At 40.0% G+C, this 10,855-nt stretch overlaps 1 long non-coding RNA gene across 1 annotated transcript; it reads left to right on the plus strand.

Moving 5' to 3' along the window:
• Positions 1–4,616: 4,616 nt before the first annotated feature.
• LOC131015643 (uncharacterized) lies at positions 4,617–5,746 on the plus strand. The gene is made up of 4 exons (XR_009098623.1): positions 4,617–5,014; positions 5,238–5,293; positions 5,371–5,447; positions 5,545–5,746. It is a non-coding gene; the product is annotated as an uncharacterized LOC131015643 (long non-coding RNA).
• The last annotated feature ends 5,109 nt before the right edge of the window (positions 5,747–10,855 follow it).

Raw genomic sequence — 10,855 nt, forward strand, 5'->3', positions numbered from 1 at the left:
GCCCCTAGCTCACTAGGACACTGAAAAAGATGTTGGAAGATGCACCACAACACAACCCCATACCGCAAACAAACCCCATGCTAATTCATCTTGTGAAGATGATTATGTGTAGCCAATTGCGTACCGCGACTTTGATGGCATCGATTTTACGAGGCCACTAACCCTTATTCATAGTGGTGTTCGCCATGATAACAGCCGCTTGATTGCTTTCATGATTTATATGACTAACCTGCAGCTGGAAGTACTTACGAATATTACGCGTTTTGTTCCACACCGCCACAAACCGCCAAGGTACCAACGTAGACCTAGAGCTAAGTAATCGAACGACATAAGTTGAGTCCGACTCAACTCAAAGGTGGAGCCATCCACGCTTGTGGGCAATATGAATGGCAGAGATGAAGGTCAACAGCTCTGCCTCAAAAGCATAGCCGTTTCCGCCATTAAAATGGAAGCATCGCAGCACACAACACCATTTATCCCGAAAAACTTAGCCCGCCACCGTTTTACCAGGGGGTCCCATAACGGAGCCATCCGTATTGACTTTGATCCAGTGGGAACTCGGAGGCCACTAGTGAGCATTAATAACGTTCAGGGCGCCGCCGCCCTCGCCACAAACACCAATAGCTCGAATGATAGTGTAGTCCGTCCACGTATTGTGCATGTGGCCAAAGTTTCTAAAATTCGCCTCCATATCCTGAAAAGAGACCCTGACCACATGAAGGATGCGCCTATGATCGAAGGGCTTATTATAAAAAATGCAATGGTTGCGTTGAGTCCAGAGGGCCCAAATTGAACTTGGGAGCTTAATTTATGCTGCCAAGCAACAACCAAGAAGCTATGGATGCCAAGAGTCTCCGCAGCTTGACTGCAACCAAACCAGCTTAGGAAGTCCTGCCAAACCAGACAAACCTTCTCGCATTGCCAGAAAACATGGTTAGTTGTTTCACTAGCATTGAGACAGAATGACCAAACATTAGGCGCGATTAATTCTTGATGGATAAGGCGGTCTAATGTTGGGACACGAGCATGAAGAAGGTGCCAACAAGTAAGAGATCTTCTAACCGGAATATAGGGCACCTAGAGCTAGGAGCCCCAGCTGACTTCAGGAAATCTATGACAGTTATTAGCAAAAGCGAGCGCAAAGGTCACCTTGCCATGAAGAGAGGGCTTCCAATAGTGAGTGTCAGACTCGGTACCAATAGGAAGCAAAAAAATATCTCAAACAATCTCCGGGAAATTGTTGACAAACTCTTGAGTAAAGTGCCAGACGCCATTAAATAAATAATCCACAACGGGCTACACAACCGAGCTGAGCATATAGCAAGTCATGCGGCATTTTTTCATAATTTTATAGTCAAGCCAGTAATCCTGCCCTAAATTAGTAGAGGAAACATCACCAATGTAACTATACAAATTATCCACCAAATCCCCAATATGTTGCTTAAGACCAAGCCAAACCGACGAAGCAGCTACGACATTAGAAACATGACCGAAAGTTGTCAAATAGTGATCCTTCATTAGTTTATAATCGAAGTCTTATCCTTGAATAGCGTTCCAGGCCATTTTCATCAAATAACACTTGTTCATCAGTGTGAATGAGCGATACCCAACCCTCCCTCGGAGTCCCTCCTCCTTGATAGCACATAAACGGTCCCAACTGATCGAGCAAGAAGGCCTTTTCCGCATGTCACCTGTCCAGGTAAAGTTTCCACACTTCAATCCAGCTCATAGAGCAAGAACTGCGACCACCTATACACCATCATAGAGTGCATGATGGAACTCTAAATGACGGATTTAACAAGTTAAATTCTGCCAGCCATTGAACGAAGATCGGACGCACGTACACAACCATTGAAGATGGAAACTCCAAGGTAGGTGAAAGGCATTGAGCCATTGCTGAAGCCGAGAGAACGGGTGATGGATCTTCTCTTTGGCATCGGCACATTATCTACAAAGAAAATATGAGATTTGTTCGAGCAGACAAGCTGTCCGAAGAGGGAACCGTAGAAGGTCAAGATATGGTTGATGGTCTTGGTGTTTTGCATAGTGGCCTTGCCAAAAACAAGGATATCATCTGCATATAATAAGTATTTGGAAAAGCACATGAGTGTGCCATTTTCTTAGGAGTCAAATGCCCATAACTCATGCAATTATGGAAGAGCGTACTAAGAACGTCTTCGGCGATGCCAAACAGAATGAGAGAATGGATCCCCTTGACGAACGCCTTGGGAGCACGCAAAATAACCACAAAGGTTTCCATTGTATAAGATAGAAAGTCTCGCATAGCTAAGAATGGTGGAAATCCAGGTGATGAACCTTTCATCATATCCACTCACACGAAGAACTTTCAGAAAAAATCTGAGCGGAGAGTGTCAAAAGGTTTACGGATGTCAATCTTGCAAGCCATGTTAATGCCTTCCCCTATACGTCTCATGCAATTATTGGCCTCAGATCCCAACATGATGCAATCGTGGATCGAATGCCCGCTGAGCAAATCTAATTGATTGGGCAAGACATGGCTGATGGCCACAATGCTAAGACGTTTAGCAAGCACCTTCAAGATAATTTTGAAAAGAAAGTTGAGAGCACGATGGGCCGCAGATCAGCCATTGAGATCACCGTCACCTTCTTAGGAATGAGCACCAGGGTATTAGCTTTACAACTATTCGGAAGATAAGATTTAACAAAGAACGTACGAACCACGTTCTAAATGTTCTGTTGAATGATCTGCCAACAAGAATGGTAAAATTTACCCAAGAAACCATCAGGGCCAGGAGAGCTATGAGCGTCCACCTCAAAAACAGCAGCCGTAATTTCTTCCTCATCTGGAATCCTAGTAAGCATCATATGTCAATGACCGCCTCAATCGCAGCAATATCAACAATAGTCGGGTTAGCATTAGTGAATAGCTGAGTGAAGAAATCCACAATGTGATTCTGAATGACGGACTAATCATACACCGTGGCGCCATCAATGTCCAAATGCAAAATAAGGGTGGGTTTGAGCTTATAACGTAGCATAGTATGAAAGAACGAAGTATTCCGGTCTCCATCCTACAGCCAGGTCGCTCTGCGCTTTTGCTGGAGAAGAGAGTTTTTCCGAGAAAGTGCCATATTAATCTTGGCCTGAGCAGAAACTTCCTTGACCAGCAACTCGTCAGAGTAGCCATTGGCTTAAATCAAGGCCTGAATATCCATGAGCTCTTGTTGGGTTTCTGCCAACATCACTTACACATGCCCAAAAACTTCTTTGTTCCAAGCTTTCAAGTCTTTGTGAAGACGCTTAAGCTTAAGCATAATCCAGTAAATGGGACAATAAGTGTCCACCGCCAAGGACCAAAATGCTCCACACAATTAGAGAAATCCGGATGAGTGGTCCACATGTTAATTAACTACAAGAAATTGAGTTTTTACCTACACATAATTACCCACACATAATAATGTGTGGTAGTTTAGCCACACATAATTTCAAAATGTGTAGGTATATAAAAAAAATTCATTAACTATTGACATTTAAAATGTGTGGCAAAAACATTTTCGTGACATTTATTATTTTACGGTTATTTTTAATTTTTTTATTTATGTGTAATAAAATTTATTTTTGAATTTGTTGTGCCAACGTGGCAAACTAATAAAAGTTATTAACCACACATAATTATAAATTATCTATGTGTGGGTAATGAATTTTTATCATTATTTATTCTTGACATGTAAGAAACATGGGAAAATATTTTTAGCCTCATTTATATTTTCGCTTTAATTAGTTATTTATGCAAATCTTAATTGATGTTTTACCCACACATATTTTGGAAAACGTGTAGGTAAATCAATTAGAAACTTTCAATTATTTATTGACATTTAAAATGTGTAGCAGAAAATTATTTGTAACATTTGTATGGCAGTAATTTTTTTTAAGTTTTATTTTATTTAATGAAGTTTAGTTTTATATTTGGTGTGCACACGTGGCAATCTATTAATTTTTGTTAACCACAAATAATTATCAATTGCATATGTGCAGATAATAATTTTTTATATTTATATTTATTAGTATTATTATTAATCCCTTAATTATTATTATTATTATTATTATTATTATTATTATTATTATTATTATTATTATTATTATTATTATTATTATTATTAAAGAAATTGCATGTTTCGAAATAGTACACGGCCTACAATATAAACTTTGATTCATTTTAGTATGTTATAAGTCATAACTTATAACTCAATTGGCGTTAAAAGTGAAAACAATACTATTAATTGTTTCAATTACGTAAAAAGGTGAAATATTGAGGAATTAATTTAGCAGAATAATGTTATCATTTTTTTTGAACTTTTGAATAATGAATTTCGGTAGTTGGCATGATTATCATGAATAATTGATCCATCCAAATTTAATGGAGTGTAATCGAGTTGAAAATTTTGATGTGATAAATAAATAAAAAAATTATAAAATTATTTCATATATTCTAATCCCTTCCTCAACCAAATCTCAAAGGAGAAGATTATGAAGATTAAGTAATTTGTGTCATTCAGGTAACCGAAAATTACTAATATATCAGCTAAAAGAAAGCATTATGAACTCAAATTTGTATTTCTTTTACTCTACTTGTTGCGATTAATACTCCCACTACTCCACTTCACATCCCCACCAAAACGTCCTCTATGGCTTCCACTACTAATCTCTTTGAATTTCACCTCTTTGAATTTCACGCCAGAATCCCATCTCCACTTCCACCTTTTGCAGCTAGCGATCGATACCCTGGAGCCGCCCGCCGCTCTGCACCCGCCGCCGCACGCCACGAATTCCTGCGGATCGATCGTCCCGCTCCTGTCGGCGTCGAACCTGCTGAACAGCACGTCGTAGAGGCTCGCGATCTCGTCCGCCGACTGCAGCTCGAACTGCGTCGACGACAGCTTGCCGGAGCGCCTTTGCAGCTCGTCGCGCGACAGCACGCCGTTGCCGTCGGCGTCGAGCGTCTTTCGGCTGAAACTGTTGTTAAAATACAAAGGTAATATATTCATCCAACTGATTCTCAAATGCCGATGTTTACATTGTTGGGGTTGATCGATACCCATTAGTTTTGGGCAATTTTTTCGGAGCAGGGATTGTTGTATTTAGAATGCGATCAGATGATTGTTGACATGTTCTGATGCAGTGCTACTATATATATAGTAGTATATTACTTTGTTCTTCCATATATTACTCTGTTGATTTTCTCAAAATTGTGTTAGGATTTGTGTGGAATGATGATTGTTGATCCTCTCTTCCTATTCTTTTCGCTTATCAGGTATGGAATTTCAGTTCATGTGACATTTGCGAGAGTTCTACAAATTATATTTATTAATATGATTTTTCATTCTGTAGCATTTGCAATTAAGGGCCAAGTCAAATATAAAGACAAATGGTTTTCATCACTACGAGATTTGACAAGAAAATTGAAGGTAAGTTTAATTTCTTTCCGGTTTAACTGGCACAATTTTATTTTATTAATTTTGGGTTTGTGTATATAGAATAATATTGTTTTTTTTATCTTAACAGGAATAGCTGAACAAGATGTCAAGATGCAGTTAACCAATGTGTTGGATTACTTTTCGTCAACGAAGCTTTGTAGAAATTAGAAGTGTTTGATCAATTGTGTATCGTTATTATGTAATTTTTTTTGGTTATTGTGACATAAATAATGTGTACTTTGATATTATTGATAAAGTAAATATGTTTATATTATCATGTTATATTTTAATGTGTTGTATATACTATATTTAATTTAAGAATTTTTACCTCATTAGGATTATATTAGATTAATTAATATATATAAATATATAATTTATATTTATATATATGAAATTGTTGGGAACTTAATGAAATATCCTAATCCTAGTTTTGATGATACCAAAATCAATAGGTTTCAATTGTAATAGACTAGAACTGTTAGTGATGAGGAGTAAGGATCTCATCAGCCACCCTACTCCAGAAATATCGGGTCAGCACAGAAACCAGGAGATGAGAATCAGCAGCGCTGAGTTGGGCTCTAAACATACTTAACTCAAAGAGCGTAGATGCGTCACACAATTGTCAAAGCAAGTCAGCGGCGCAGACTAAAGTCTACGCAGACTAGAAGAGACGGCTCAACCTCAAGACAACACCCGGAGAGGACTCAAAGAAAGAAACATCTCCAGTGGAAACAAGGATTGAAAGGAGAGCTACGTGGATAAGACTAGAAGGCAACACCTACGAAGGGTTCGGTTACGCCCTATCCTACTTCGCATGACGAAGCAGACGAAGGTTCGTCCCGATTAAGTTGGCGCAGACGAAGGCTCGCCCCGGTAAAGTCAGCGCGGACGAAGAATGGAAGCAACCAGCGTTGAGCTCGGGAGGACCACACGTTCAACATAAAGTTGCAAATTAGTTAGGGAAGTTTGTTATTAAATAGAGAATCATGATCGCACACCGCATGTGGAGTGCGTGAATGACCTGTAAAGTCTTTTTTACTCTTCGCCCTAATGTAACTCTATAAATACTCCATGTAATCCATTATAATAGATACGTGAGAATACTTTAAGGAATTCATCTGCAAGTCCACAACAAGTTTTCTTCTCATATCACCACACAGGTTAATTCGACCTCCTTTCCGATTTATTTAGATCTAGGCTTGAATGTTGAGCTTCACCAACTGGCGCCGTCTGTGAGAAATCTGGGCTAAGGCGTGAGTTTTAGGAATGTATCTGGGTGTTCTTATGCATGCTTTGCTTGAATCTGGTTGTTTAAGCGTGAATCTAAAGGGGGAATGGGGTTCTAATTGCCAGATCTGCGCTTGTGTTCATAATTAACCATATCTGAATATTGTGTGTAAGAAGGGGACGGAATAATTATGTGGTATGTGCATAAATGTTTAGCATGATTCATCTCACGCTTCTAATTGATGAAATGTACATCTAATTGTTCGCGCTTACGATCCGTTCGGTTTTTGGGATCTGGATGACCTTTGCCACCTTGCATGAACAAAGGAGAAATAACAAGGGAATGAAAAGTTTCGAAATATTTTTGAGAATTGTGCCATTTTCTGAGTTCTTAAAATTTTATGTTTATATCGTTCATTAATTTTGCCTATTCGATTTTGACGTATGCCCGTCGTGAGCTGGTCGAGTAACTCTCTCTCCTTGCGCTTGATAATTTGTTGTTATTTTTGGCTAACCTTTGTGTTTTACCGGGAGTATGTTCTACCAGAATTTTCTATTATGGGAACATCTTTTATTTAAACACGAGCGACGGGAACTTCGCCTACCTTTTCTGGGTTTATTTCCCAGAAAAGGGGGATATTCACGAACTTCAAAGAGGATTTCTATAAATTTCTTTCTATCTATGGATTTTCGTATATTTGATCGAGAATCGTTCTATGGGCCGGAGTTCGTGGGTTTTTCTAGGGTTTATCTCTACTATTGGAACGCTTATGGGCCCACTTATCATGGAAAAGGAACTACACGAAAAAATAAGCGATATCAGCGCAGCTCGTCTGCGCCAATATATTTCCGATCTTAACTCATTATTTTTTATTTTATCACCACACAGTGAACAGGTACCGCGCAATGGCAACTCACGAGCACCGCAAAGATCTAAACAAGGATTTCGAAGCTACTGTGGGGAACACAGGCATCAAACCAACCGATGACACATCGACTAAGGGAATTGATTTGACTGGGCTCACTCCGCCAGGTTTTACTGCGATCAACAACACGATCCCAGGCTCTGTGCAGTCTAATATGGGAACAGTCACGCCCGCTACTACTACAATTGCTCTGGCATCGGGACCAGCCAATGTCTCTATCATTGAACAAATGCTAGTCATTCTCAACTACGCAACTATGCGCTCCTTAATGGGCATCACTCAGCCCGTCACCACACCAGAAGGAATTCTCGCTACTCAAAAAGCAGTAACTGCGCCTGCGCAGGCTGGGGAATGAGGGGCAGCACTGGTCGCGCAGACAGGAGTGAACAGGGAAGAAAATGGGGGAAGAAATAAGCGAAAGTTCGTTACGAATAGCGTTCAGATTGAGGATGTGACTGATTCAACTAGCGGGACTACTCCGCAGCGCAGTCTGGGAATGCACAAAGACAACGACAAACTTAAGGAGAAAGTATCTTTCCTCCGAGGCCAGTTGAAGAGTTTGGAGACAGAACTCAAAGAGCACGATCGTAACACGGAGGTGAATAAATCCCCTGACCAATATGAGCCGAGGTTTGAAGAGCCCCGAAGGGAGCTTCCCAAAAGAAGTCGGCGCAGACCGATTGAGACCATACTTACGAGAGATAGGGAAGGACGCAACTCTGACACCCTGATCGATGCTTAATTGTGCTAAATTTTGGGGTTTATATGAGCTTTATTTTAAGAGAATCTTCTGGAAATTGGTACGTTTTATGGCTTGTTTGATGCTTTGCAGGAGATTTAGGTTTTTAGATGGAAGAATACAATTTTGGAGATTTCAGGGCTAAAGAGGGTGTTTTTAGCATAACTCTGTAGCCAGAGCAGAGCGGCATAGCTCTGTCGCCAAAGCCCGCGCTCCAGACCAGACCAGAGAAGTCAGCCGAAGCCCCGCGTCAGAGAAACCAATCTCCAGAGCAGCGAAATGGATAGCCGAAGCTTGAGGAATCGAAGCCAGAGGGATCGAAGCCAGAGGAACCAAAGCCAGAGGGATCGAAGCCAGAGGAACCAAAGCCAGAGGAATCGAAGCCAGAGAGATCGAAGCCAGAGGAACCAAAACCAGAGGAATCAAAGCGCCAGTGCAGCGAAATCAACTCTCCAGAGCAGAGAAACCAATCGCCAGAGAAATCACCATTTCTCTGGAGCAACAGAGAAATCGCCATTTCTCTGGCGCGACCCGTTTCCCTGGCGATAGCCATTTCTCTGGCGAGGTCCGTTTCTCTGACGACAGTCGTTCCTCTGGCGAGAGCCGCGATTTCCGCCAGAGTGGAGATTACTTGCTGAGTACGCCAGCTGGAAGTTGCCTTATCTTGCACGATTTTATTGCCTTTAGAGTTCTACTTTGCATGGCAACTTCCATAGTGATCAAGAAGGATTTGAAATCTATAAATAGGGCTTAGTTTTCGTCTTTCAAGGATACAATTTTCCTTGCCCTAATTTTCGTCTTTGCTGGAGATCATCTTTCCCTTGGCAGCTGCAACTTTAGACTTAGACTTATTAGTTTAACTTTTATTACGTTCATACTTTTGCTTTAGCTTTCAGTACAAACGATTTCTCTTTTCATTCCAGAGTGGTGATTTTATTTTCTTCGCAATTTAATTTATTCTCTTGTTCTATGTTTACTTTTATTTCTTTGCTTGTTCTTAATTTAAGCATGAGTAGCTAAATCTTTAACTCGGCGAGAATAATGAAGTATTGATTTAACAACCTGTGAGACCTAATTGTTCATATAATTGATTCCTATTGATTTCGATTTATTCCTAGTGTTTAAAGATAATTCTGATTTTATTTAAGTTTGGCCAACTTAGGTTTAATTGTGGTGAAGCACGAAATCACCAACACCTAAACTAGAAACTAGAAAACAGTAAACGACACACAGATTTACGTGGTTCGGCCATCAAAGACCTACATCCACGGGAGGTTCTTCGTTGGTTTTCACTATAGCTCAAGAATGTTTACATTTTACAAGTGTGTTGCTTGAATGAGTTGATCCTCCAATTGTAATGCTAACCTTCTATTTATAGATGTGAGAGTGAGCCCTAAAGGCCTTAGGCCCATGAACTCTAATAATTGGATTTAGGCCCAAAACTTAGTACAATGATCTTAGTCCCCAAGCTGAACCATCATACATGGCTGCGTGGAAAGGCACATGTTACTAAGAGGGGGGGAGTGGGGTATATGTTGCACATGTATGATGGTTCAACTTGGGGACTAAGATCATTGTGCTAAGTTTTGGGCCTAAATGCAATTATTAGAGTTCATGGGCCTAAGGCCTTTAGGGCTCACTCTCACATCTATAAATAGAAGGTTAGCATTACAATTGGAGGATCAACTCATTCAAGCAACACACTTGTAAAATGTAAACATTCTCGAGCTATAGTGCAAACCAACGAAGAACCTCCCGTGGATGTAGGTCTTTGATGGCCGAACCACGTAAATCCGTGTGTCGTTTACTGTTTTCTAGTGTCTAGTTTAGGTGTTGGTGATTCCGTGCTTCACCAAATTGGATTACAGTCAATTAGCACATCCAATCCGTAATTGTTGGAATAGGGCTGATTAGTGATAAAGCTACCATGTTCGTAGTAGGAATAAATTGGTGGATTAATTATTACTAGCGTATCTAGGATAATTGGTCTAAACTGGGTTCCTTAATCTTAATGATATTAGAATATTAAATCTAAGACTGGCGTATCCGGCTAGGTTATATTTTAATAAGGGAAATAGACAAGACTAGCGTATCTAGCTGTCTATCGACACAGTAAGTAGGAATTGGGGTATGTCAGTGCGTATCACGGTATCCTATAACTGGTTGGCTGATAGGGATTAATTAATCTTTGCGTCAATGAACAGAGTATTAAATTGATATGGATTTATTTGAGCCGAGTTACCTTTTTATTGATTTATTTCAAGAGTTATTTTATTTGATTTAATTTGCTTTCTTAGTTAATTAATTTTTTCTATCACTTTAAGGCGTGGTGGCTACACCAAAAAAATTAGATCTTTAGGAATTTGATTGCAATTACCCGTTCTCTGTGGTTCGACCCTGCTTGTTGCTATACTAATGTAATTCTTGGTAAGATTGCAGGAATTATTTGGTGGAATACAACGTCCACGAAATTGGCGCCGTTGCCGGGGAACGGTGTTAATTAATTT

The sequence above is a fragment of the Salvia miltiorrhiza genome, chromosome 3 (genome assembly GCF_028751815.1).
Source record: "Salvia miltiorrhiza cultivar Shanhuang (shh) chromosome 3, IMPLAD_Smil_shh, whole genome shotgun sequence".
NCBI lineage: Eukaryota > Viridiplantae > Streptophyta > Magnoliopsida > Lamiales > Lamiaceae > Salvia > Salvia miltiorrhiza.